At 37.6% G+C, this 13161-nt stretch overlaps 1 long non-coding RNA gene across 1 annotated transcript in view; it reads right to left on the minus strand.

Annotated features, from left to right (window-relative positions):
* Positions 1–490: 490 nt before the first annotated feature.
* The window catches only part of Gm40419, a 105806-nt gene continuing 93135 nt past the window's right edge, over positions 491–13161 (minus strand). The window contains exon 3 of the long non-coding RNA XR_872736.2: positions 491–604. This is a non-coding gene — a long non-coding RNA (predicted gene, 40419). The remainder of the gene's footprint in view (positions 605–13161) is intronic.

Here is a 13161-nt window from a genome sequence, read left to right on the forward strand (position 1 = left end):
GGATATTAGTCCCCTATCTGATTTAGGATAGCTAAAGATCCTTTCCCAATCTTTTGGTGGCCTTTTTGTCTTATTGATGGTGTCTTTTGCTTTGTAGAAGCTTTGCAGTTTCATGAGGTCCTATTTGTCAATTCTTGATCTTACAGCACAAGCCATTGCTGTTCCATTCAGGAATTTTTCCCCTGTGCCAATATCTTCTAGGGTTTTCCCTACTTTCTCCTCAATAAGTTTCAGTGTCTCTGGTTTTATATGGAGTTCCTTAATCCACTTAGATTTGACCTTAGTACAAGGAGATAGGAATGGATCAATTCACATTCTTCTACATGATAACAGCCAGTTGTGCCAGCACCATTTGTTGTAGATGCTGTCTTTTTTCCACTGGATGGTTTTAGCTCCCTTGTCAAAGATCAAGTGACCATAGGTGTGTGGGTTCATTTCTGGGTCTTCAATTCTATTCCATTGGTCTACTTGTCTGTCTACCAGTACCATGCAGTTTTTATCACGATTGCTCTGTAGTACAGCTTTAGGTCAGGCATGGTGATTCCACCAGAGGGTCTTTTAGTGAAATGCATTTCTATGGTGGGTGTTTTATCCTTACATAGGCCTGGAAAACAAAACACATCTCAGTGAAGATATAGTCTGAAGAAAATATTTGAAGAGCACAAAATAAAGATGTTTTCCTCACACTGAATTGACATAATTAGTACTGAGTCTGATACTCAACTTACACATTTAAAAATGGCAGCATCAAATGGTGTGATGCAGACATCTCATATCAACTAACCTTTCTTTCAGTAAGTATAGCATGGGTACATGGACAGAGTCACAGAAAATTCCTCATGAAGTATTGTTGCAGTATAAAATTCCTAGAAGTGCCAAACATTTTCACAAAGGAAAATTATTAAGCTATGTCACATCAAAATACATAAAGCTGGAAGAAATTATTGTGATCAATAAATACTTTTTGAAGAACTTGCAATTGACCATGAATTTTGCCAGCTAGAGACAAAAGTTGATGTGATCTTTGTTCCCTCAGAGCTTGTATTATGGATAATAAAATAGATAATTGCCAAATAAACTCTGCTGAATGAAGATAAGGTAGAAAGTCTAATTATATGATAGAAAAAAATTGATAGGGTGAAAGGGGAAATGTAGGAAAACTCTAACACACAGCAAAGGAGAAGTGTGGAGAAAATATCTCAGATACTGAAGTGAAACATAAATAGTAATATGGGACTGAAATGTCAAAAAATAAATGTGGAATAATGTAACAGACAGTAGTAATAACAGAGAATAAACAGGGGCAAGGCATAAAAGAGGTGGGGGAATATCCGTGAATGTCACATCTCCCTAGGTAAGTTCAGGACCCAAGTTATTAGAAGAGAGGTGATTGTATGAGGAAGAAATACTCTCTGCAATTTAATGTAAACAAGTAAATAAGATAAGGATCTGTGGAGGCAGGTTATTAACTTGACAAGGATGTGAAGTGATTAGTTTCAATATGCCATTTATAATTTTCCCTCGTGTCATATGTGTAAAGGGAGATAGATTGGCTAGAAGTATATGAGTGATGTTCCTACTATGTAATGAGTGCTACTGTTCTTAATCTCACCCCCTCTCAGAATTCTAATTTTCATTGTGAAGAAATGATTTTCAAAAAGTTCAAAAGATATTCTATTAAAAGTGTAAAGCAGAATTTTCAATGAAAGGTTGAAGTCCATGTATATTCACATACAGTGCACACATGCATATTAATTCTCTCCTATAATTAAGATATATTTGATTCTATTTATTTGCTTTCTCCTTGGTTAAACTTACATTTTTGACATATGCATAAGACTGTGTATTTGTCATGTACCATAAAAATAATGAGATTTAAATAAGAATATATGTATTATGAGATACAATGTAAATTATGCTGAAAGCATTTGAGTTATTGAAACATCTAAAGTTGCAAATGCTATATAACTCATTTCAATACTATTTACAAATGAAAAATTTAAATAAATGTCTTCTTAAAATAACTTTAGAAGTGTTACCTTTTAAAATGTTTCAGTTTTAAAATAAAACATATGGGTAGGTAGGAATTTTAAATTAAAACCAGAAGTTTTAATATTTAAAGACCTGCGGTCTTAATATAGATACAAGAGATTGTCAGGATTGAGTTGAAATGTCTATACAAAACCTGAAACTGGTCCAGTATTTTTAAATGTTTGATTTTCAAAAATCTTATAACATAAGTAGTTTAAAAGGCCAATTAACAGAAATGTGTATTTTTTTTTTAATGTTTACTTCTTCAATTTCTACAAATAGGTATGACTGGGCCCTCAAGAAAATAATTAGCCCACCTGATTACAGAATATGATGAAAAGTCATATAAGAAAACAAATAAAAATACTTTGAAACAAGTAAGCTGAACTGCCATATTGGCAGAGTTTTTTTTAATTATATATTTTAAACCGATTTGCAAAAGGTATCATCAGGCTGTGCTGGTTAGTTTCTGTTAACTACGCACAAACCTAGAGTGATTGTATGGTTCTGGGAGGAGGGAATCTCAACAGATTGGCCTCCTATAGGCAAAGCTGTTTCATATTTTTTGATTGATGTGTTAGAACCTGGGCCATGAGGATGGTGCCATCCCTAGGTAGATTGTCATGGGCAGTAATAAGGGAGCAGGATAGGCCAATCATGGGGAGAATGCCAGTAAGAAATATTCTTCCGTGGTCTTTGTTTCAGTTCTTGTCCCCATTCTCCTGCATTGAGCTTGACTAATTGATAAATTGTGGTGGAAAAAATATAACCTACATAAATCATTTCTTCCTCAATCTTTTGGTCATGGCTCTTATCATAGCAATAGAAACCAAACTAGGACACAACCTTAAACAGAAAAGCATCTCCTTGCAGCAAACAGGTTAAAGCAGGGGCTCATGGATGTACTGGATCCTTTATAGGGGGCTTGAGAACTCATCCTGAAGAAGATATAAGTATAGCCTATGTCTCAGAGAACATTGCAGAAGAGAGAGTAGGAAAAGATGATGGAGTTGGAAGGTAGGGAGAAGAGCCACAAAATGCCATCTCCTAAGCTGAACACAGGCATGACAGTTATGAACTCATGGCAGCTGTGGTTACTGGCACTAGGCCCACATAAGTGGGGTCTGCCCAACATTTAGCTTTGGAGGAGGCAAGGACTCCTGTGTTCCTGCCACTCATTGTTGATCTATTGGCAACTAGCAGACTCTGAGACAGAGAGACACAGTATTCATGTGTACTCAATGGTGTGTGAGAGGGAAATAAAGTGCAGGCTAAAGTAGCCAGGAAACATCAGATACAAGCATGAACCAATTTAATTATGGAAGCTCTCAGACACTGAACCACCAACCAAAGAACATACACAGGCTGGAGCAAGGTCCCCAGCATACATGTAGCTGACCTGTAGCTCAGATTCCATGGTTGCCTTGTATGGCCTTAGTGGAGAAGGATATGTTAATCTATCAGAGACTTGATGGGCCAGGGTGGGTGGATACCCAGGGGTAGCCCACCCTTTCAGAGGGGAAGAGGAGGGAGGTTGAGAAGAGAGATTCTGTGAGGGAGGAACCAGAAGGCAGAGTCACATTTGGGATGTAGATAAATAAAGAATAAATAAATAAATAGATAAATAGATAGATAAATCAATAAATAAGTAAATAAGAAATTGGAACAAAGAAATTCAAATTAATGTAAAATATGGTAGCATCTAGTGTTTTAGTAATCTCAGGCAATATGTTAGGACAATGAAATAACCTCTGCATTAGTATTTTCACGATTTACTTTGTGTAGGAATTCTTGGATCTTTATTGAAAGGATGAGTATCTTGATTCCAGTCCAACAATAAATAAGCAGAACCTCCCCGAGGATACTAGGAGTCTGACTTTAAAAATCCCCAAGTAGCTTTGAAGTAAGTAGTGTTTTTACCGCTGCTTCAGAAAATACTGTTTGTTATTGAAGACATGAGCCCTCAGTCTTCTGCTTGTGTCGGTGTACCTGAAAATATTGCATTCTCTCTCTACCATGTTATCACTCTAAAACTGTAAGCTCAAATCAGTCCTTCATTCTATAAGTTGTGTTGATCATGGTGTTTTTATCATGGAAACTTAAAAGTAACTTTTATGAAAGATGATAAAAATCTCAATCCAATGAGGAGGCTGAATAAGTTAAATATTTATGGTACCTACATTGAGTAACATCAGCTGATGCTATAGTGATCTACATTCTGTGATCTGAAGAGTACAATAGTCATCCTGAATTATATCTAATAGTCATAAGCTAATGGCCATTACTAAATGTAGGAAAAAGCGGCAAGTCTCAAGCCACATGTGGACCCTGTGCTTAACATATGAGCTGATGTCACCTGGACTCAATTTCTAATTTTACTCAAATCTAAAAGTGTTTATGGTATTCAGTCCATGGAAAAATAATTTGTTTGTACAACTGATTTACAGCGATCTTAATTTATAACTGTACATTTAAGAAATATATATATATATATATATATATATATATATGAAGATCAAATAGTAATTTAATATCCTATTATTCATCAAAAGTCTTAGATATAAACAGTCCTTATCCCTCTCCCAGTCTGCCCTCCAACTGTTCTTCATCCAGTCCTTCCTCCTCCCCAGCCCTGTCTCCAGGAGGATGTCCACCCCCCACCCCCACCTCCACCTCCACCCCACCAAACCTCCATATTTCCTGGGGCCTCAAATGTCTCAAGGGTTAGGTGCATCTTCTCTGAGACCAGACCAAGGAGTCCTCTGCTGTATATGTGTATGCTGCCTCGATGGTGGATCAGTGTCTGAGAGATCTCAGGGATGCAGGTCTGTTGAGACTGCTAGACCTCCTATGGGGTCACCTTCCTCCTCAGCTTCTTCTAGCTTTTCCCTAATTCAACCACAGGAGTCCTAGGCTTCTGTCTTAGTCAGGGTTTCTATTCCTGCACAAACATCATGACCAAGAAGCAAGTTGGGGAGGAAAGGGTTTATTTGGCTTACACTTCCATACTGCTGTTCATCACCAAGGAAGTCAGGACTGGAACTCAAGCAGGTCAGAAAGCAGGAGCCGATGCAGAGGCCATGGAGGGATGTTCTTTACTGGCTTGCCTCACCTGGCTTGCTCAGCCTGCTCTCTTATAGAACCCAAGACTACCAGCCCAGAGATGGTCCCACCCACAAGGGGCCTTTCCCCCTTGATCACTAATTGAGAAAATGCCTTACAGTTGGATCTCATGGAGGCATTTCCTCAACTGAAGCTCCTTTCTCTGTGATAACTCCAGCTGTGTCAAGTTGACACAAAACTAGCCAGTACAATTGACCCCTTGTCAACTTGACACACAAAAACATCACTAGCAAGCCTCAACCCTTACAATCTTATTCATCCCCAAGATCTAAATAACTTTAAAAGTCCCACAGTCTTTACATATTCTTAAAATTTCAATCTCTTAAAATTAAAATTTCAATCTCTTAAAATTCAAAGTCTTTTTACAATTAAAAGTCTCTTTAACTGTGGGCTCCACTAAAATAGTTTCTTCCTTCAAGAGGGAAAATATCAGAGCACAGTCACAATCAAAAGCAAAAGTCAATCTCTAACCATCCAATGTCTGGGATCCAACTCACAATCTTCTGGGCTCCTCCAAGGGCTTGGGTCACTTCTCCAGCCATGCCCTTTGTAGCACACACGTCGTCCTCTAGGCTCCAGATGCCTGTACTCCACTGCTGCTGCTGCTCTTGGTGGTCATCTCATGGTATTGGCATCTCCAAAACACTGCATGACCCCTTCATGCCTTCAAAACCAGTACCACCTGGGTGACCCTTACACATTAGCAAGTCCCACTGCAGCAGGAATACAACCTTGGCTATCTCTGGAACACAGCCTCTTTGTGCTTTCAGAAAACACTTCCCAGAAGATGTCACCTCAATGATGCTGGTCTCTTCTTAATCACCACTAATTTCTTAGCTCCAGCTAACCAGCATCAATAGTCCCAGTAATACAAAGTTTTTGCTTTGGTAGTTCTGGTATCTTGTTAATCACAGCTGATTCTTCAGCCCCAGCTAACCAGAACTACAAAATCTTCACAATCAAAACAACAATGGCCCTGAAAAGTGTCTTTAATTTTCCCTCTGAAATTTCACAAACCAGACCTCCATCTTCTGCAATGTTCTCAATATTATCTTCCAAGCTCCTACACAACATCCGACAGAGCTCTTAACAACGGATGGATCTTCAAGCCCAAAGTTCCAAACTCCTTCCACAGTCCTCCCCAAAACATGGTCAGGTTGTCACAGGAATACCCCACTCTGCTGGTACCAATTTGTCTTAGTCAGGGTTTCTATTCCTGCACAAACATCATGACCAAGAAACAAGTTGGGGAGGAAAGGGTTTATTTGGCTTACACTTCCATACTGCTGTTCATCACCAAGGAAGTCAGGACTGGAACTCAAGCAGGTCAGAAAGCAGGAGCCGATGCAGAGGCCATGGAGGGATGTTCTTTACTGGCTTCCCTCACCTGGCTTGCTCAGCCTGCTCTCTTATAGAACCCAAGACTACCAGCCCAGAGATGGTCCCACCCACAAGGGGCCTTTCCCCCTTGATCACTAATTGAGAAAATGCCTTACAGTTGGATCTCATGGAGGCATTTCCTCAACTGAAGCTCCTTTCTCTGTGATAACTCCAGCTGTGTCAAGTTGACACAAAACTAGCCAGTACAGCTTCTGTCCATTGATTGGATGTAAGTATCTACATCTGACTCTTTCAGTTGTTTGTTGGGGCTCTCAGAGGGCAGCCATGCTAGGTTCCTGTCTTGTAAGCAGACTATAGCATCAGTAATAGTGTCAGGCCTATGAGCCTCCCTTTGAGCTGGATCTCAATTTCGGCCTGTCACTGGACCTCCTTTTCCTCAGGCTCTTCTCCATTTTTGTCCTGCAGTTCCTATCCCACAGACAAAAACTCTGACCCAGAATTGCTCCTGTCTAAAGAACTGAAATGACCTATTTATATTGGACAGGATTGGCATGCTACTTTGAGAAGCTTGTTGCTTCTGCAGGTTATCCTTGTTTTAGTCTATTGCTTTTGCCATTTCTCTGTACAGCATTACACAAAAAGTTGTTATTATTTTAATATTACTATCATAAAATATATATATCACTATTTTCACAAAAGAAGACACTTGAAGTAATTAATATTCTTGGTGTAAACAAATGGATAAGTACTTGCAAGCTTTGAGAGCATGGTCTCAAAGAAATGAAGCTAATGTATTTGCCTGCACTTACCAGTGCTGTGCCCCCATACTCAGAACATCCAAGAAACAAAACAGAGATGAGAGTCGGAAAAGCAAGTTCACTTAAAGAAATCTAACAGCATTGTGATGGTTTGTATATGCTTGGCCCAGGGAATTGCACTATTAGAAGGTGTGGCCCTGTTGGAGTAGGGGTGGCCTTGTTGGAGTAGGGGTGTCACTGTGGGTGTGGGCTTTCAGACCCTCACCCTAGTTCCCTGGAAGTGAGTATTCAGCAGCCTTCAGATGAAGATGTAAAACTCTCAGCTCCTCCTGCACCATGCCTTCCTAGATGCTGCCATGTTCCCACCTTGATGATGACTGACTGAACCTTTGAACCTGTAAGCCAGCCACAATTAAATGTTGTCCTTTATAAGACTTGCATTGATCATGGTGTCTGTTCACAGCAGTAAAACCCTAAGACAACCAGGAAGTTATACAGCAACACTTAGCCCTTATCCTCTTGTGTGTGTGTGTGTATGTGTGTGTGTATGTGTGTGTGTGTGACAATATATAGACAGCTTGTCAATTCTAAAGTATTGCTTAAAGGAGAAATTGATGAAAATTACCTTTTAGAGACCTAAGGAAGAAGTCAGAATGTTTCTGTACACAATAATTGCAGGTTTATAAAACAGAGACACAGTGGTTGGGATTGAACGTGATAAGCTTATAGCAGACACGTTGTTAGCCTTGGATACCAGTGACAAGTCTGATATTTAAGTATAATATGCTTTGATCAAAATATATGACTTCGGTTTTGGTTTTCTGTAATAATCTCTCTCTGATTCAAAGAGATTTTTCCTTGATCACGGGTGAGTACTATACTTATCAATGGCTATAAGAACAAATGTTGACAATGTTGTTATGATTATGATGATTTAGTAGAGTGGTGATTGTAGGTTCTACTCCAAGATTCATGACTTCACTAGCACTAAGTATTTGGCTAGTTATCCAGTACCATGCAAAGTTTTTCTCTTGTTCAGCAGGTTGTAAATCCAACTAGTTACCACCAAGGTATATGCCATTTTGACAGTCATTGTGGTTCACAGGGGTCATGTCAGGGTAGAACTGATTTTTGCCTCTTCTGGAAGCTTGCATGGTGTCTTCTGGTACCATGAAATCTAATCCACATGGAAGAAGTGTTTAGATCAGTTCTAGCTCAGCAGTGTCTCAGCACTGTTTCTGAAGTGCACTGAAGCTTCTGAAGTGTACATTCATAAACTCTCACAACATGACTATCTAAATAAGAACACCAATAGATGTACAAAGTGGATAGGGAAAGCTCATGAGACCTCAAGCCTATACAAAGAACTGCAGTCAACAAAAGGATACTGAGAGTGGGAAAAATCGTCTTCCCCATGGAAGAACACACTAACTGTTCATTCAATATGAAATGATCATACCTGAAAATATAAATACAATTAACATTATATGTGGGAAGCCACATGTGCCGTTGAAGAGTGGCACTGACTACTGCTGGCCACCACGCATAAGTTTGGACAAACAACCAATGTGTACATATGCAGTAAAGTTTTTTGCAAAGACACTGCCTGGCCCGGGCATGATAATGAGGCTTTGAGAGTATAACCAATCAGATGTGAGACATGCAAATGAGGTATGATAATGAGGCTCTGTGAGGTACAGAGAGAGAGTAGCCAATCAGATGAGGAACATGCAAATGAGGCGTAGTGCATAACCAATCCAGGTGTGAGACACGCCTCTCCTAGGCCTATAAAAGCAGCACCAGTTCTGGGCTCGGGGTCTCTTCGCCTCTGCAATCAAGCTCTCCCAATAAATGTGTGCAGAAGGATCCTGTTGCAGCGTCATTACTGCTGGCCAGTCCGGCGCGCGCAAGAATTATACATACTAAATCTGTTATATTTGGTATACATATGTATATATGTACAAATATATGCAAGAACAATTACTGAATAAAACATATATATTATAATATGATATATATATGCAATTAACACAAGGGATAATTTAAAAAAATATCTCATGATGGCCTAACTAGATGATATATGTGAGATAAAGGTTAGCAAAGAAAATTCAGAAATAGTTAATAAATGGTTTAAATTATTATAATCATCTTCTAATTCTCAATCCTTCTCTATTGAGTGATGGTTGAACGTAATTTGTTTTATATTTACTTAAAAATACTTACCTGTCAGAAAGAACTAAAAACAGGATTAGTACAGCATCTGGCAGATATTTATTAGCTATGCCAAGTAAGACAGATGGGCACTGAAGCTTCAAAAACCTGTTTTTTTTTTTTTATGTCCTGAAATGACAATGAATAATAGGTCAAATATAACACTGAGTGGCAGTTGCTCTGCATTTGGGAAGTCTAAAGCAAAAGTTTCCTTTGAAAATCTGGCCACAATATTTTTCATTCTTTTATATAAACATTGATAGTTGTTAAAGTGGTTATTACTTCAATTTCATAACGCTAATCTCCCAGTGTTATGTACAGGCCAAAAAAAAAAAACACCCCATAGAATAAACAGACAATTTCTGTATAATTGAGGGAGTACATGCATATTATACACATATGAATCAGAAAATACATGACACAGTCTCATTGTCATAAATTATAATTCACTACATGTCTTTGTCTTTCAAGTCTACAGTGTCATTGATGTTTCTCAGTTTGTATAGCTAGTGGTTCAGCCTCTAGTTTGACCATACTCAGTCTTTAAAACATTTAAATATCATTACCACTCATCTGCTAACTTTGAAATCTCTTGTTGCTTTATGAGTTAATACAGACTTGGCATAACTGAAATTATTGCATGCCCATTCATAAACTTCCAAAATGAATTTCAGTGTGTACCTTCTACTATAATAACAACATATGAGCACAATCACATTCAAGGTTGCAGATGCAAGGCTAGACTGAGTTTGGGAATTTCAAACTTCTACATTTCCTAGATCTTTAAAACGTAGTCTATGTCTATGTTGCCCATATGATCATTTTCTTGGTTAAAACTACAAGAATATATAATATAATATAATTAATATAATATAATATAATATAATATAATAATATACAAGTATATATACTTTATATATATATATAAAGAATGTATATTCTTATGTAAAGAATATATATTCTTTATATATATATATAAAGAATATATATTCTTATTCATAGATTAGATAGATAGATAGATAGATAGATAGATAGATAGATAGATAGTAGATAGGTAGATATTCCCCAAGTAGGTTGACTCTCATTCTAAAATTTTCTATGTGTAGTTTGAAAATATTCTCAGAGTTCCATTTCTAATAAACTTAAATGGTAACTACCCTTTTGTGAACAGGAATAAACACAATTCCACTCCTTAAAAGGTCATTATCTCAATGATAAAAAGGGAAAATAGGAAATGAAGTCTCCAACATAATCACCAAATGGTAGTTTTGTAGATGACTTCATCACCTTCTTCTTGAAGCACACTATACATCAATTCTACATTTACAAAGAAAGAAATCAGAGAAAATACCCAATCACAAAATACTGTAGTTCATATAAATATCTTGGAATAAACCTGCTCAAAGAAGTGAAAGATGTCTATAATGCAAATTTGAAAATTTTGAAGAAATAAATTAAAATGTAAAATATATGAAAATCCGTATAGAAACCTATTATTTTATAGGTAACTATAAAAAGGAAAGATCTTAAAAAGAATTCTGCATATTAAACACTACATCCAAATGTGATATATTTTTGCACAAAAACCAAGTCCAGATGTGACAGACTTCCATACAAAATCCAAGTGCCAAGTGAGTAATATACCCTCATATGTGAAGGCTCCTAAATCATACAGACTGTTGCCACCATAACTGGGAAAGAATCCATCTGTAGCGATAGCTCTGGGGGATCCAAAAACTTCTTCTGACCTTTGCAGACATGAGGCATGTGAGTGATACACATACAAGTAAGATATTATCTTAGGGGTTTATTGCTGTAAAGAGACACCTTGACCATAGCAACTCTTACAAAGAAAACATTTAATTGGGGCTCTTTTACATTTCAGAGGCTTAATCCATGATCATCATAGTGGAAAGCATGACAGCCTGCAGGAAGAGATAGTCCTGTAGGAGTTGAGAGTTCTACATTGTAATCCACTGGCAGGAGAAGGAGACTCAAAGCCTGCTCTCACAATGATATACTTTCTCCAACAAGGGTACACCTACTCCAAGAAGGACATATGTTCTAATAATGCCAATTTCTATGGGCCAAGCATTTAAACACATGAGTGTATGGGGGCCATACATACCCACTGAAACCACCACAGATGTTTACACATTAAGTGCAGTCAAAATGCTTTTATATGCATAATAACTAACTCCTTTAAAGGTTACTCGTGAAATAAACTTTCTCAATTACAGTATTAAATTATGACATGTAAATCAATGTCATTATACAACAGAAAAAAATTATTCAATGAAAGATATCACAAACAAGTTAACAGATTGTATAATTTCTTTGGATAGATTCTTGCCATAAAGAAAAGCCTAGAAGAACTACTCTATCACTGCTTCATGTGATAGAACAAAAAGAAGTGGATTCCCAGGAATAGAGACAAGAAAGCAAGGGAGCTGGCATCAGTACAAGGCTTCACTATCAACCAAATTATTGTCATGTGTTCATCCTATTGAAACCTTCAAAGGGGGAGTCAACATATTATTTCATATTGAGTATATTGATCATTTCATATTGATTATATATCAATATGAAAGGATATAGGTTGTATTGAAGCCTGCCCCCTAGCACAGCTGTAGACATTTTGATCCATGTCCACCAGTGATTTCATATTGTTGTTGTAATATGCCTGTCTGTCAGTGATGCAGAAAAGTAACCTTAGAGCAGTGTCATGGTGACCACATACCTTGTTATGTTCTGTAAGTTATGAGGTGTGTTAATCTTTTTAGAGGTTTGTTAATCTTAAGAAATTCCATAATTTGAGCTGGTCAGTCACTCTTCGGGTGTGTGTTCATTAAACCATCTATGTTTTAACTAATATCAGTGTTTGTGTGGTTTGTCAGGCAACTTCTAAACCCCAACAGGTTGTCATATATTTAGTCAAATATCTCTATAAATTTCATGTAGGACCCATCAAATTAAATGTTAATATGAACTACTATGTCTAAAATGGCTTGAGTCAGGGACAACCACGAGGCCGCACTTTCAGCACCTGAATATGAGCTCATTGTGATTTTTGTGGTTTTAGCATTCATAAGCTGTCCATGAGACATGTATAGTGCACAGGTTTAGATGGTCAGGCATTGTTGGGGTTTGTGTTCATTAAACCATCCATGTTTGAACTGAGACCAGTCTTTGTGTGGTTAGTGGGGCAACTCCTGAACCCCAACAGGATGTCCAGATACTTAGTCAAATATTTCTAAGTGTGTAGACATTTGTTTGAATGGATAGAATTCATTATCTTCAAAATGTAGGTGGTACTCATTATATAACTTGAAAATCTTTTTTGAGACAAGGTTTCTCTGTATAGCTCTGACCATCCTGGAATTCACTCTGTAGACCAGGCTGACCTCGAACTCAGAAATCCACCTGCCTCTGCCTCCCAAGTTCATAACTTGAAAATCTTAATAAAATGAAAGCTTGAAATTCCTATGATTTTTTTTACTGACAACATTTGAACTAAGGGGCTAAAATATTGGTGCTTGTTGGTTTCCAGCCCATTCCTTTTCTACTCAGAGTAACACTGCTAATTCTCCCAGTTGCCATGTCTTTCAACTTGGACTGGAATGAACCTATTATGGACTACAGCCTTCCAACTCACCTGTCATCATAATTATAGTAGTTAACTCATTTTTGTGTATAC

This window comes from Mus musculus, chromosome 12 (assembly GCF_000001635.26).
Source record: "Mus musculus strain C57BL/6J chromosome 12, GRCm38.p6 C57BL/6J".
Lineage (NCBI taxonomy): Eukaryota > Metazoa > Chordata > Mammalia > Rodentia > Muridae > Mus > Mus musculus.